This window comes from Anas platyrhynchos, chromosome 6 (genome assembly GCF_047663525.1).
Source record: "Anas platyrhynchos isolate ZD024472 breed Pekin duck chromosome 6, IASCAAS_PekinDuck_T2T, whole genome shotgun sequence".
Classification (NCBI taxonomy): domain Eukaryota; kingdom Metazoa; phylum Chordata; class Aves; order Anseriformes; family Anatidae; genus Anas; species Anas platyrhynchos.
The window spans coordinates 32,523,540-32,539,370 of NC_092592.1; positions in this window are offsets into that span (position 1 = coordinate 32,523,540).

Below are 15,831 nucleotides of genomic sequence, written 5' to 3' on the forward strand. Positions count from 1 at the left end.
AGTACTGCCAAGCTAGCTGATGTGTGGCCGTACCTAGCCCTGCTGTGAGTGTTGTGTATCAAAACAGTGTTGATGGTGCATGTCTATGAGAAGGGGAGATATTCCTTTTTCTTTTGCTGATTCACTGAAATGAGGAGCAAATATTCTGCTTAGGCTTCATAATGTACTTTAAAATTAGGTGGTGGAGCAAGAAAGAGCTATTAGATATGATGCCTTTTCCTGAGCTTTACACTCAACATACTATGTAAATTGGGAAAATTTGGTCTACTTAATGCATGGATGCAAAGCTGCTGGAGGGAATTTAGAGAAATCATTCCACGGAGCTGCACCTTAAATATTTGCTTAATTTTGGTGCATGAGCATCTTTATTTCATTACGAAACCCTCCACAGGTAAAACCCGTGCAAGGCACTTAATTCAAGTCAGACATACAAAAATAGACAATATAGCATGCCACAGATCTGACATTTAAGAAGATCTCTAGTTCTAACTTTATGGAGGGGCTTTTTGAATCACAGATGAAATGTTCCCACCCATCAGAAGGACCTTTTTTTTGGCTAGTTCACATCTTCTGCTGGAGGGGGAGCGTGTGGTTTCATCCAAGCTGGCAAATCTGAACCGCCGCTTGCCACCAGCTCACTCTGAGGTTGAGCCATTTGAATTTCACCCGTATGCAAAGTGACTGGGATGGAAGGTGTGGGGGGAAGAGGCTTTTAGCTAGTTAGAGCTTTACTCTGTTCTTGGTATGATGCCTCCTGATGGGAAGCAGTCTAATAAAGCTTCCATTTTCAAGTTGAGATAAAAGCATTACCTATCCCATAGATCTGCGTGTAGACACTAATGCCTCTCTGCTTTGTTTTCACATATTATATGTACAACTGGCATTAATTGTTGCATTTTTCTTATGTTTTTCCAGTACGTTTTTAATCTCTGCAGGCTGTATTGATTTTTTTCCTGTGTTGCTTCTGCACTTGCCACCAGGACCTCCTTGTAGATAAGGTGTTTCAATTCAGTGTGTGATATTTCTTGGGAAAACACTCTAAACCACTTTTTTAATGTGTTTTTTTCTTCTCTTCCCCCCTTTTGCGATGTATTAAAAGGAAGATGCTGGAAAAGAATTCAGAGCACAAAGCAGGGACTTGCAATGCCCTTTCTCTTTCAGCGAACTCTTTTATTCTACTGTGAGGAATGAAACGCTTCTGTTACAGCAAACAGACTTGTGTTTTACAGCAAAAGCTGTTTAAAAGGTTATACACAGACTGTACACAGGGTTGAGCTTGGTAGCGAGAGTGTTTCTGTGTTGCTAATACTGAGAAGAAGAGAACACTTATTCTGAAGTCAGAGTTGTTATGGAAGGACCCTTCTTTTTAGTGCCTCTGTCATCACCTCTTTAATTCAGAGCTGAGGGGGTTCCGTCTGGACAGCTAAGAGTTAAGGCAAAATGTTAGGCTGTCACGGAATTAGGCTCGGGGGCTAAGAAGAGGGTGTCCTTGGCCATTCCTCTTGTATGATGGATGATGATGGGGAAAAACAAAGTTTGACATGGGGTGGGCAAATCCGGTGACTGCAGAAAGATAAATCACAATATTTTCTGGGTTGTTGAGGCTTATCAGGCATTCCTTAAAATAAATAATAATAATAACAGTACTGTAATTCTTCATTATCTCAGCATATGCAAAGAGCAGATACGGAGCAGTCTGACAATACTGGGAGGTGGGTCCAGGCCAGTAGTGCTGCCAGGGATGACTCGTGGTACAGTTGTGCTCACCGGTGTTGTATAAATACCTTTTCCACCCCAGTCTCTCCATGCCAGCAAGCCCAGCAGCTCTGCCAGAGGGCAGTTTTGCTCCCCAACCCACTGCCTACCTGCTGCCAGTCTCTGTCAGTGCCCTCATCTCCTTAACCTCAAGCTCAGCTGGTTAAACCTCATGTGAACACAATTAACCTGGCATGTCTAAATTTGTGCCATGAACTCCAACCACCGACCAGCCCTGGCTGCGGAGGTCAGACAGGAGGGCAGGGTGCTCCTGGCTCCCTGTCCTGCCTTTGGCAGGCAGCTGCTGTGGCAGCTTTGCCCCAGGGGAATGAGGGGTCACAGTTGTGACCAGAGGTCCCTGCCAGCCTCAGCCAGCCTGTAATTTGGGCAGCTGAGCCTCCTGCTTGATGTTGCTCCGGGAATGGCAGAGGACAGGGAAATACAGGCACCTCTTGCTATCTTATGCACTCGGGACTCAATCTTGTTTCTCCCATCCATCCTGCCTTCTCCCTACCCTGTGTTTGTGTGGGATTTTGTGCGTATAGATCCCCAGAGTGACTGCTGGTGATGGTAGCATCCCGTGCTCCTCCCAGTCCTGAGATGCTGAGATGGTTGCTCTGCTTTAGATCTCATAGCAAGCAGAAGGCAGAAGCAGCTCCAACCACAGCTCAGAGTTCAAAACCAGACCAGTGTCTCCCACAGCACTTTATTGCCCAAGAACCCTTATATCAGCTGTGTCCTATGTGCCATCAGCCTGGGATGCTCCAGCACCTCTCCCGAGCAGGGAGACGTGGAGGAGGAGAACCTCCCAGTGAGCATCAGGGAAAGGGAAAGCGCAGCAGCATGAGCCTCTCCCAGTGTGCACATTGAAAGAAAATGCCACGAGTAGGTCAAAGTCTGGGCTCTGTTGTCAGAGGCTCTACCTCAGGCAAAACGCAGATGAAGGGAAAAGCAGAACCCTTCCAACTCAGTTAACTTGGATCCTAAGCAGAGTGCGCAGTTTTACAGCAGAGCTCTCCGTTCCCATCTGTGATGTCCCTAAATACAACAGTGATCAATTTTTAAAAGAATTTAATATTAAAAATTCAGCCACCTTAATCAGAAATAAGCCCTGATTCAACACAGATGTACAAAAAAAATGTTTTGAATTTTAGGTCTACACCCCAGCCCCAGAGAGCTGAATGCTGAATCGTCACCGCTCTGCAATGCATGCCGTCTCTTAGAAAGTTCTGCAAAAGGTGAAATGTGTTGTGGTTTGTTTTGCTTCCAGACTGATCTAACTAACTGTTCAAACTCTCAAAGAAACCATGTAGGAGCCTGACATTTAAAAGAAGGGGGGAAAAAAAAAAGTAGGGAGGAAGTCAAATCTTCTGAGAGAATTTGAAGTCGTCATCTTCCCGCCCGCCCCTATCCCAAAGGAGAATGTATCTTGAGCACTGCTGTGCTGGGGTTTGCTCCTGGCAGGCAGAGCATTGCTCCTTGTGTTTCCCCGTGGTGCAAAAGCGAAGCTTGTGTAGAGGGGTGTGCTGGTGTCAGGTTTGCTTAGCTGGGTGCTTCAGGGGGAGGGAAGTGTTCAGGAGATCAGATCTACCTGCATCATGAGGTACCGTGCTTAACAATAAGGAATACTTGCAAAGGTTTTTATGGGCCATGGGGGATTTAAAGCTGGAAAATACCGAGTGCTACAGACTGGTCATCTACCCAGGAGCCAGACAAATCTCCACTCTCCTTAATCAATGTAACCAGGAATGTACCAGATTAAACTCGGATGCATTTCCAGTGATTTGTTCCCCCCTCTGTGGTAGACAGAATTTGCATACTGATTGTGTGTGTGTGGCTATATAATAGAATGATGCATAATATACACAGCTCTGATGTGCGCAAGTATTGTGCCTGTGCGTTTATGTATTTCTTACGTATTTTGAGATACACTGCAGCTGTTTGGAAACACAAGAAAAAATTGTCCACAGCTTAGGCTGAACCCACAAAGAGGTGTCCCTGCTGCATTTTTACCTTGCTATAAGCTTTCCAAAACACGGTGCAAAGTAGGGCAAAAGCTATTTCTTTTTCCCTAAGAAAACGCCATCAAGCAACACAGGTTTTTATAGAAGGTTTTCTTTTTCCCCATCATGTCAGCGCACACACACTGACATAAGTGATCTGGATTTAGATGTATGAAAAATCCTGAGGTCTAACGGTTTGACAAACAATGGCAAAATTCCCCGCAGTCCTGCAGAGTGGGTGTCCATGGGTTATTCGGTGCGGCTCCGCTCCCAGGGCACTCGGATGCAAACAGAAGCTGCGGATCCACGCCGAGTGCCAGAAGGATGCTTTTAGTATAGGGAGGAATTTGGCTCTCGGTCGTTCAAATAAATGCCTCGTTCAGGCTGAAGGTGGTGGATGTTACTTAGGCTTGTGTTATCAAGGCACAGAAATAACACCAGGCTAAGTCTTCCCCCTTGCTAGCATCAGATGCAGATTGTGGCTGTGCAAAAACCTTGTTAATACAAATTGTTCTTTCTTATGAGATGCTTCCCACTGAAGTAAAAATGAACTCTTGTGCTATCCCTTCCTCTGAGCCTCCCTCTACACCCTGTCTCTTTTGTTTCTCCTCCCTTGATTGCGGAGGATAGGAATGCAGGCTGTTTGGGGGCTTTGCAGTGCTAAGACTGTTGTACCTAACAAACTATAAATAGTGCCACACCAGTGAGATACGAGGTGATGAATTTCATATAGACATTTAAATATATATATTTCAGGGTGTTCTGTAAAAAAATGCACTCCTAGGAAAGTATTAATTAGTATAACTCCCCGCAGAACTAATTTTTTACTAAGTAGTATATTGACATTATTGGACAAATGTGAATCAAAACCTCTTTTCAAATTATTTATGCAAGAAATCTATGAGCCTTCTGGTTTCTTTTTCCTTTTTTTTTTTTTTTAAAAAAAAAGAAAAAAGTTAAGAACACTAAGCAAAAAATAAATATATAAATAAATAAGAAACTTCATTTATATAAAGTAAAAGAAAATGTGTTGCTTAGAAAAAGGCAGTAACAGGAACTCTTTTCATTCCTTTTCTGTGATGGGGTTGTCTCTTGGAAATTTTAAGGGTATATTTTATTAAAATCATTTCAGTATTTATATCTTACATATTCCAGTTACATTTTAAAATATTTCATATCTTAGTGGCATATTTTCAGCTCTGAAGAATGAGTCTTTCACTGCTGAATGTTTTTAATATTGGGGTTTCTTACATCTGGTTTATAGTTTTAAAAAAATGTGTGAACTGATTTGCACCAAATTCCCTCATAATAGCAAGAGTTTATTGTGAAAAGGGTTTGTGGAAGTGAAGGGGAAGTATGGAAGAATTAAAAATAATGGCAGAATTATTCTTGTAATCACTCCGTATAGGATAAGCATAAAATGCTGCTATAATGTGAATGATAATCTGAAGGGGGAAGTAACAGCTGAAAGACAGAAAGAATTTCAATTAAAATATACTAAGCTTAACTGATTGTGCAGATAAAGCACACTGATACAGCAATGATGGACACTATATAAATGCCAATGCAGATTCCCAGAGCACAGCAAACTGTTTAATTAAAAATGAATTTCAATACAATTATTGTTTTAGCCTGACAACCAACTACAACAGAAAGTCATATTTCATAGCACAAGCTCCCGACGCATAAAGCATTGCATTGTGCGGTATTTATGAACCCTGTTTTTGTCTCAGACCTCATAATGGACAGTTGAAACACAGAGCCATGACTCTACCCTTGTATCGGTTCTTTGTTCTGGAATTTTATCTAAAGATATAATTACGGGGAAAGCGGTGGCATCAGATGGGAGACCCCCCTTTGGCGCAGGAGGCTGAGCGTTTCGGCGCTTCAGTTATGTTTCAGTGCCCTCTCGTGGCTCGCACAACACGGGGACACGGGGGACAGAGAGCCCCAAGTGGGATGCGATGCACCCGGTGGGGAATTGGTGGGCACTGCCACCTCAGAGCAGGGACGTCCTGTGGGTCTCCGTGCCCAGGGTCACACCCTGGGGGGACAAATTGCCTTGTCGCCTGCCCCAGGAGAGAGCACGGGGTGCTGTCATGGTCTGTGGGTCACAGTTGTGGCCGGACCCCATTTCTGGACAGGGTCTGGTCCATCCCGTCTGCCCCTGGCCGTAGAGTGGCTCACGCTCTTGTCCTGTAGCTGGGCTTCAAAGGATGCTGCAGCCGAGCGTAGCTCCCTGCCTGGGGCTCCTGTAACAGCCAGGGGTTACGGTCTGTACAGCGGCCACATCAATACTGAATCCTGCGTTTCACAGTTCCCCTGTGATCTAGCTGTAGGTACATGCTGATAAAACAGCTTCTCTGGTTTTCTCGTCTAATGTTTTTTCATCCGCCCCTTCCTTCCTTCCCGATCCAAGAAGTGCCTCACACAAGCTGCAGTGTCCAGAGCAGGTGAGAGGGGCTGGAGGCTGAGAGACTGGCACATTTTGGGCTGCTGCCGGGGAGCATCCCACACCCAGTGCTGCCTACAGCATTATTTTTGGAGATTGAGTTCCCTCCTTGTCCCCAAACCTCCTGCCAGCCGTGCTGGTTTGTACCCAAGCATGTGGTGCCCATGCTCTGACATGGAAATCCCACTAATTCTGTGCGAAGTCACTCATCCACGCCTGGCAAGGAGTCAAGCTGTGACCATTACTTTCAGACCACTTATGACATGAGCTGGATTTAAACACATATCTCAAGAAGCATAAACCTGTATCTTCTGACTTTACTGCAGTATTAGATGACGGTAACAGTCAAACCCGCCACAATAATTACCCATCTATTTCCCATCATGCTTTCTGTAGTGCCCATCACTGTAAAACCCAGGATATGATATTTGAAAGTTAAATAAATCATGCAAAACTCAGATCTTTATTTCAGCTAGGCTTTTTTTTTACAATGTCGGAACGGAGTGCAAGTTGTAAGTCTTGTCTGTGCAAAGTGTCTTTTATAGCTTCCTTGCTTGTACAGCACAGCTTGGGGATTTTAAGACAGAGGAGGGTACATAAATTGTACAGCTCTGTACTGCAGAGGAGGCTGCTGAATGCTGCTGAAGGTGGGAGAGTTGTAAATGAGAAGGACTTTTGTTCAGTGTTTAGTATAACCATTTCCCATTGTGCTGAGACAGAGATAGCAGGTGGAAAACACTTGTTGGGTTTTAGAAACATTTAACTGAGCAAGAACACACCTTACTTCCTCTGTTTTTTGGGTCTCAGGGAGACTATACAGACATCGCTTTTCATTCTGAGGGACACAGCAAATCAAAGCCAGACCAGGTCTGGGTAGTTTTTTCTCTCTTGCTGCTGCCCTCCACAAACGTGGGAATTTCATTGGTAAGATGATGCTGGTATCACTGGCTTTATCTTCTGCTGAGGCTGAGCTGATGTGTCTGGTGTAGGAAGGTTTCTTACAAAAGTGGTTTTGGGAAGAGGTGGAGATAGATGTACTGGGATTCTCCATGCCTGATCTGTTTCTTACAGGCCAGGGTTGATAAAGTATCCAAGGATCTAAGGTAGGGCAGGATGGCATCCCCTGGAGGTGTCCTGAGGTGGTACCATGGCTGCAGCAGTGACTTGCAGGTAGCTGTCTGCTGTCCCGAGGGAAAACCCCATTCCTCAGAGGGGGATTGAGGGAGAGGTCTTCAGTGCTGTCTTTACGACCCTACCCACCTCTGCTCTTCTGCGATGCTCACTGAGGTCAGGGCAAGTCCAGGTGAGCGTGTGTCAGGCTCAGTGGTTACACCGCTGGTCATCAGCTAGGGATTCCTACACTGGAACTTTGCTGGGTCTGCATGGGCCAGGTTTTCACCCAGAAGGAATCAATAGTTTTCACCTTTTTGAAGAGGGTGAAGAGGAGCTGGTGCCACAGGAGCAGGCAAACTTCTAACAGGACTGCCCAACGAGACTGGCCAGCCTGCTTTGTTGCATCCATTCATACCGGCACTGCACACACAGAGTTCTCCATCCTGTGTTTTGTGACTCATAAAAGAGGGGGAGCCTTCCTTTCAAGTATCTAGTAGGACACCTCCTTTTCAGACCTCAGTGTTTCAAATACCTCCAGTGTTGAAATGGATGTGGATGGAGAGAGGATTCACTCCTCTGCCTTGTGAATAAAATCCCGGCGGACCAAATGCCGAGAGACACTGTGCACCCCTTTCACTAGCTCTTACCGGGGCAGCCAGGCAAACTGCAGGTCGTGCTACTCAGCAGTCAAGTGTGTGCCCCATGGTGGGAACAGCAGAGGTGCTTTGTGGCTTCAGCCCACTGCCGTGGCTGGATGCTGACCTGCAGAAGCACCGTCGCTCTGCCAGTCCCCGCGCAGCTCACCACACACAGATCGAGCGGGCGAGAGAGGTTCTTTATTTGCAGAGATTGCAGAGAAGTCTGTGTTACCGTGACCTTGCTTTTCTGTGGCTCCTATTCTAGCCAGCCGCACCGTGCTGCGAACTGACCTTTCCCTGAATGTAACTGTTATTTGCAGAACGAGAGGTGAATGCTCAGAAAAGTGTTTGGAAGCTGACGGCAAAGGCCAGGTTAATGGTTACGTGTGTGCTAACACAGACTCTGACCCACGCGGTGCAGCCGAGAGTGCTGCTGTCATCTGCTCGCGTGGTGCAGGACGGCACAGCGCAGAGCCTACCTCGAGCAGCGATGTCTCCTCGCTCTGCCTCATCTCTCATTAGCAGCAGCCTCTACGGCAAGAGACACTTCTTTCAAAACTTAAAAAGTGAGCGTGAATGCTGTTCAAAAGCCTGCTTGTTAGAAGGCTAGAAGCGGATGGCAGCCTGAGCTGGAGAGATATAGAAGACTTAAAATACGTATATATGAATCATATATGCCAGCCTATAAGCCAGCGTGTACAGAAACTGACCTTTCCGTTTCATCACTGCAGAGTACACGAACTGCATAATTTGCTCCATCCCACGAGTACTTGTCCCCCTCTGCTGTCTGTGCTGGTGTCACACACTGCGGCTGTGTGGGGCAGCTTCGCCCCCTCCCTTTTCCCTCTGTTCCTTCTCCTCCAGCCAGCACAGCGGGACAGCCGACCTTCTGTCTTCATCATTTCTTCAGCAAAAATGTGGCCCAGTTTCTGTTCATTTTGGTGCAGGGATGAGCCCTGATCAGTCATGATGCAGTGTTTTAGTTGGCTGGTTTCTTATCTGAAAGGGAGGAGCTCCCGCCATAGGTGGGGGAAAAAGAAGACATTTCTGACCGGAGAGATGAATGTAAAGGTCTCTCTCTCAAAAAATGCATAAGAATGAAGTGCTTAGACCTGGACATAATAGATGTTCAGGAACTCAGCTTTGAGTTCAGATTCAATGTCAATATATATTCACAGACTTGTCTGAGGATGTCTCTGCTCCTGCCTGACAAAAGTTGTCAAGAGTAGTCACTTTTTTCCATTTTCTAGCTAAATTGCACCAAAAAAAAAAAGTTATTGTTCTCCAGGCTGAAGATCTAAATTTAGTTTGCCCTTGAGGTAGGCAATCTCCATCAGAAAATATGTGTCCTTCACAAGTAGAAACAAACAACTATTCTACATGAAGCTGATATGTGAAATAAGCTAAGAACGCATCCTCCTGGGAGTCCAGCAGCCTGCTAGAAGTCCTGGGTACACAGTGCTAGAAATGTATTTTGTTCGTGGAGTCTGGAAATGATCTGCTTAATTTTTTACCCCAGATGACAGTTTTGTTAACCTCTCTCCCTTTCGAGCATTTTTCATTTAAATATTTTTCAATAGAAAATACATAGAAAGAGTGTGGTAAAGGAGCAGGAAAATTTAAGAGGATGTGAGACTGATGGTGCTGGACCTGCCATAAAATGTCAGCTCTGCAGCCTGGTCTCCTGTTGTCTAGTGGGTTTCTGCACTGAAAAAAATCAAAGTTCCACTGCATACGAATGAATTTGGGCTGCACACTCATACTTCACGTGTAAGGACAATGTGAAGTCTATCTCGATGGATTTAGCCAGCAACCTCGTCACCCTAAACATACCTATGAGTAGGTGCACATGCTGGAGACACATCTCAGCTGTGCCTCCGAGCATCAGACTGGTGGTGCCCTTTGTGGTCAAACACAGGGCTAGATGGAAAGGACTCACGTTACGTTCACAGAGGGCCATGCTGGCAAAGCCAGTTCCAGCTTGCCTTTTGGGGAGTGTGCTGGTGTAAATCAGAGCACACAGATAACTCTGCAGTCCTACCCCACCAATACATACATCCCTTCTCCAACGTGTGTCGCTGATGTTGATGTTCTGATCTTCCCACTGTGGAAAAAGTTGGGAGAATGTCTTTTGCTGTACTGATTCCTTACTGGGCTAAAACATGTGGTATAGTCTCTTTGCACTCAGAAATTTTACAAAGATGTTTATGTCTTTGCTTAGAAAAAGCTGCCCTTGATTAGCAGCCAGGTATTCATTCACCAGTCATCCCTTCACTGGAAGAATGTGCCATGCAGGCTGCAGAGGAAAGTAATTATGCTTAAGAGAAACTACCCTAGCTTAAAGCCACAGGGGGAAATAATTCAACTGAATAGAGACCATGGCATCTATATGAAGATGCAAGGTATCTCTCCCTCAGGCAGTAATGAAGGACAGGGTAGATGGTTACACACTGTTAAGGAATGAGACTTTGCTCACAAGCCTGGCATAGAATGCTAGAAAAAAAATTGTAGAAATTTTTCCCAATTTGAGGTAGAAGCAGAGAATTTTGCCCAGATGTGTCTTTCAGGAGCACTGCTCCTCAGAGAGGTGTCACTGAAGGGTACCACTCGATATAGCTGGCTTCAGTTCAATGTGACACTGAGATCTAATTACAAAATAGGAGTATGAGCTCTGTAGTTGTTCCTGACTGCCAATTTTGGGCATTCACTGAAGGGTAACCTCCCTTCCTCTTGCAGTTCCAGAAGCTGCTCAGTAGTTATTTTATTATACTTTTTCTCATTTTTCTGATGATAAATTTTCTTATAAATTTCCAGATAAAGGTGAAACCATGACCACTGAGAATTACAGATTATAGAAAGGTCAGCCTGCAAGAACGCTCTCACCTGCATGCCCGGAATCCTATGCACAGTATTTCCTAAGCCTAAAGAGCCAGAAGGATGGTTGGTAAAGACTCACCGTAGTGGAAATTTTGGACATGTACTAAACCACCAGGTGTTAAGCGAGTTTTAGGTTATGGGACTGGGGAAAAACTTAATCTGTGGGGAAATTATTTTGTAGCTGGAGAAATCCTCCCTGACCCTTGCTTTGCACCAAGGTGCTAGAAGGGGCGGTGCTGGGGAACTGCAGTGACTGTGCTGTCCGAGGCCCATGAGAGATGGTTAGAGGAGTCTCTGGCCATGCTAGGGCAGGGCATGGATTGCTGAAGATGGTGTGAATTTGGTTCTTTGCTGGTTTCTGATGGCTTGAGTTTTGGGATAATTCACCTGCAAGAGAACATGGGCTGGGTAAACCTCTTTCTGCTCCCTACTGTTAAGTTCAAACTAGTTCTCCTGTCTCCCTTCCTGTGCTGCTAATTGGGATGGAGGTTAGATGATCTGGCATCCTTTATTAATGACAGAAGCCCTATAACATATGTGCGTTTGTTCCATGTTTGTGGGCTTAATTTAGCTTTGGCAAAATGTGTCAGAGAAGCAGCCCCAAAGACCAAAACCCTCCATTTACCTTCCCAGAAGCGGGCTGTGTTGCTCAAGCTGCAGGTTCCCTGTCCTACAGACTTGCCTCCTGCCTCCCCTTCAGTGGCACTGGGTGTTTCAGCACTTAGCTGGTGCTCTGTCCTTGCTGAGAACTGCACGAAGTGCTGGTGCAGTGACAGACACTACAGGCTCATTTACGTCCTCCTAGCTATAAATTTGGTTGGCAGAACCCAATGCATCTCTGGGGAACCATAGGGAATCGTGCTTTGGTGGCTCACATCACCTCCCTTCTCGCTGCCCAGCTGTAGCTCACGGGCAGAGGGTTTGCTGCTGGCTTCAGTGCCAAATGAAAAGGTTGTATAAAAAGCAGTTAGCCATCCTGCTTGTAGTAGGAACTGTCCCCCTGTTTAATTGCGAAACTTAACACCATCAGACTATTCCTATTTATCCCACTTGAGCTATTATGCAACTTCTCAGAAAGAAACCACATTCATCACTGGGGAATAATAAGTCTTATTTATAGAGTAGCCCATGCATGAAATCCTCTGGGCAACTAACATAATACAGTCTGACTTTAAAAAAAAAATAAAAGTCTGAAAAAACATCTCCATGTAGTCCAATAAATGCCAAGAGGGGTGAAATAATTTCTTATTGTTTTTAGACCAAACGTGGTCAGCAGTAAAAGAGTGTCAAAGAGATTTTTAACAGACATTTTCTGGAGTTAGATTGCTGTCCTCCGAATGGTTGGTTGGTGTGTGGGATGACCAGAAAAAAAAAAAGAGAGAGAATATTGTTGAGGAGGTGAATTATTTTGACCCTCAGCTCACCAGATCACCCCTTCAGTCTCCTAGCAGCTTTCATTTAAAACTACTGAAAAAAAACTAATATGGAGATGACTTTGCTCAACACCAAGTGGCATTAATTTTACCCATTGGTGTGGCAATTTGGGAGAAAAGGCCTTCTCTTGAAAATATTTTCATTATGAAGCCCACGTTCCCATCCTGAGGGAGGAAATTTGGCTTGTCCCAGGTGAGGTGACAATGTTCCCACTCCGGAGGGGCTGAAGCCACGAGAGGATGTGAGGGCTGTGTGTGGCTGTGCCACCCTTGGTGATGTGCTGGTCTCCCATCCCAGGGGCTGGATGTCACTGGTTGTTAACCAGACACAGCACCTTCCACGTGCCCCGTGTCGCACTGGCCACATAAACTTTTGTACCCCTCAGCATGCTCATTCCCAGGGCAGGGCACTCTAGGGGACCATAAGCAGGGTCGGTCTTGATGCCTAAACTATCATCCATGGTTACTTTTTAAGGAGAATAAGAGCAAAATTAGGATGCTGTTGAAAACCAGAAGATAATTTATGCAGGTACAATATATCTCTTAATATCTTCCTTCCAACTACATTTCCTGTATGTTGCAGCTTTTATTTTAATTATTGCATTCCAAATGACTTGCCTTTCAGTCAGCAAGACTGAAAGATCTTGAAAGACCCCAGAAGTAATTTATGAGCAATTATCTGATTTTCATTTTTAGCAAGTCTGTACTGTTCCGATTTCTGTCACCTTGGAATATTCTTCGCCACAGTCTAGATAATTTAACTAATAGGAGGGACACCCGTTTTAAAAGGGGGCTTTCTAATGACAGGCCCTGCTGAGCCTGCTGACACTGGCGCGGGTCGTTAGAATTATTATGGTGATTCTCAGCATTTTCATTAATCTCTTCTGCATTCTCTGGGGTTTCTGAGCTGAAACTTGCCAGGCAAGGTCTTAGCAAAGTAACATTTTTTTCTTCTCTTTCCTTAGGGTCTTTTTTTCCTAATGTAAAAGTGTGTTAAATAAGGTAAAAGTGTTTCACAAAACTACAAATGAAGAAGGTGATAACAGGCCTAAGGCCTGTTTAAGGAGCTTGATGGCTGTCTGCTGGAGTGGTGAATTCCCTCTTTCCCATATCCCCCACCTGAAAATCAGGGTCTGGCAGGGAAAGACCAGGTCATTTCTGGGTGCTGAGCTACTCCTCCCTCAGAAGCATGAATTTACTGAGAGCTGCTCTGCTGCTTCCACAGGGAGGTGACGGTCACCAGCAGGTCCCTGCAAAGAAGCCCCATGGCCACATCTTGGTGTACGGCCTATGACAAGCTCCGACACCAGCTACACCTGCCTCAGAGTGAAGGGAAGGTGAGGGAACATGACAGAGACATGAGTGTGGGTTTCCACAGCCAGGTCAGTGACCACTTCCCCCCCTCTCTCTGTCAAGTGAAAGAAGACAAGAAAATTCCATGATTTGCTTGTACAGCATCTACTGTAAGAGGCCTCATTTTTGTGTGGAGCATTTGGGCACTACCACAAGCCGAATCACAAACGTCAGATTTGTGTTTATCTCCCTTTCCCTTTGATCTTTTCCACACTCTTGTTGCTGATATATTCAGCAAGCTTAGAAACAAAGATTTATTGCAGCTACACGCTTCCATAAATAGCGATTTTATACTTTTAATCAGAACAACTTTTTTTTTTTTTTTTTTTTTTTAATACAACTGTATATCTGGAAGCTAAAGGGAAGGAGAGTAAAATCATTTAGAAAGGCACAGGATGTAGGCATGTGCATGTGTACCTGTCCTCTGTAGTACAGTGTGCAGATCTGAGCACAAAAATGACTGCTCTTCTTGGCAAACATCAGAGTCTTTAGACATTTAAACATTCAGCATGCAGGGGAAGAAAAGGCATGGCAGCTACCAGTTAGCTGGGAGGTTTTGCTTTATTTCTCTCTCTGCTCCTCATGTTTGCGCTTAGAGGAGATGGCTCAGAGGATTCAAACTTCCTTGTGGTAAAAAAAAAAAATCTAAAAAAAAACAATCATCCTTGACTTAGGAACCCAACCTCTCTTCCGGCCAGGAAGTCACAGGTAGAGCAGATCAGTGGGTAAGAGAAACGCTTGCCTTGCCCCCACCCCGACACATCAGAAGTGAAACCTGGGTCAAGTCTTTTCATGTGTTCCTCATAGCTTCTTTAAAATAGTGTTTCCACTGATGCACACCAACGTGATGAACATTTTTCATGTATTATTAATGCGTTTCTTTGTACCATGTTCCAAAAAAGAAAGTTTTGATTTATTCCACACCTTAAACCCAATGTGACAAACTAGTGAGATGGCAGCGGGCTGTCTCTTTCTTTCTCCAAGATTTGAAAACTGAACTTAAAAGTCTGGAATTATACTCAGATGCATTCCACTCTTGTAATATTAACATTTTTTTTATTACTTGAACTATTTTCCCTGTCTCCCTTGACTCCCACAGCAGGGACTCTCACATTATTTCCTGCAGTGTTCCACCCCCACTTTCAGAGACCTGGATTTGAGGAGCTGCCCTACCGTTTATCAAAGCTTTTCCCTTGGTCATCAGAGAGAGTCTTGTCTGGTTTGGGCTCTATGAAATTGTCTGCTTCTACTTTTTTCCTTGCTTTTTCTTCCTCGTCTTTGTATCGAGTTATCTGTTCACAGCTGAGTAATCTCAGTAGAACTGCGGGGATGGAGATCTTCTTGCCTTGCGTCAAAGATACAGAACTTTTTTCAGCTGAGCCAGGGATTGGCGATACGGACAGGTATTTATAAGTGCACACACAAAGTAGGTATGAGGTGTCCGCTGTGGCAATTCCTGTGCAATATTGTATTGATCATATATACCTCTGACCTCTTTTTCTGCCCTCTAACCGTAATGCTCGCCTCCACCAAGACTAACTACTTCCAGCCTTCTTTACTGCTCAGTGCCTCTTAAGCAGCAGCCTTCTTTCTGGGAAAACAAAATAAAACAAAGCAGAACCAACCAAACCCCCCACACCACTCAGATAAGGAAATCCTTTGTTTCATTTCTCCAAGCTGTAGGATTTTCTCCTGAACCAGAGCTGTACAATTCATAATACCCTTTCTTAGATGAGTTAACATGTTAAAAGCTAAATATATTGTAAAAGAAGTTAAATCATCACCATATTTATCCCATAGAATTTGGGGAAATATTTGTCTCAGAAAAGAGAAAAAACTTGATTTTAAACCCAAGCTAGACTATGAGATAATAGAATTTAAATTGTCAGTGTTATGCACAGAAAAAGTCACAGCTATTTCCCAGTGAAACCATTGATACCAAATTTGTAGACTGACTTCAGCATCAGCAGGTATTTTAAGTATATAATGTTAATATAGGTGATCCAACCACAGAATGGGGTGACACAACTCTAAACAGATGTTTTAATTAGACTTGCTTGGGGGTTAAATTCTTTGTGTTTGTTCATGCCTTTTCTCTCACAATGTAGAGCTTCTGTACTGCCTGCACTTTACTTCTTAAGCTCTTTAAAAATACTTCTCTGTGCAATCTTTTTTGTAGTGCAGTGACTTCACATATGTAGAAATTG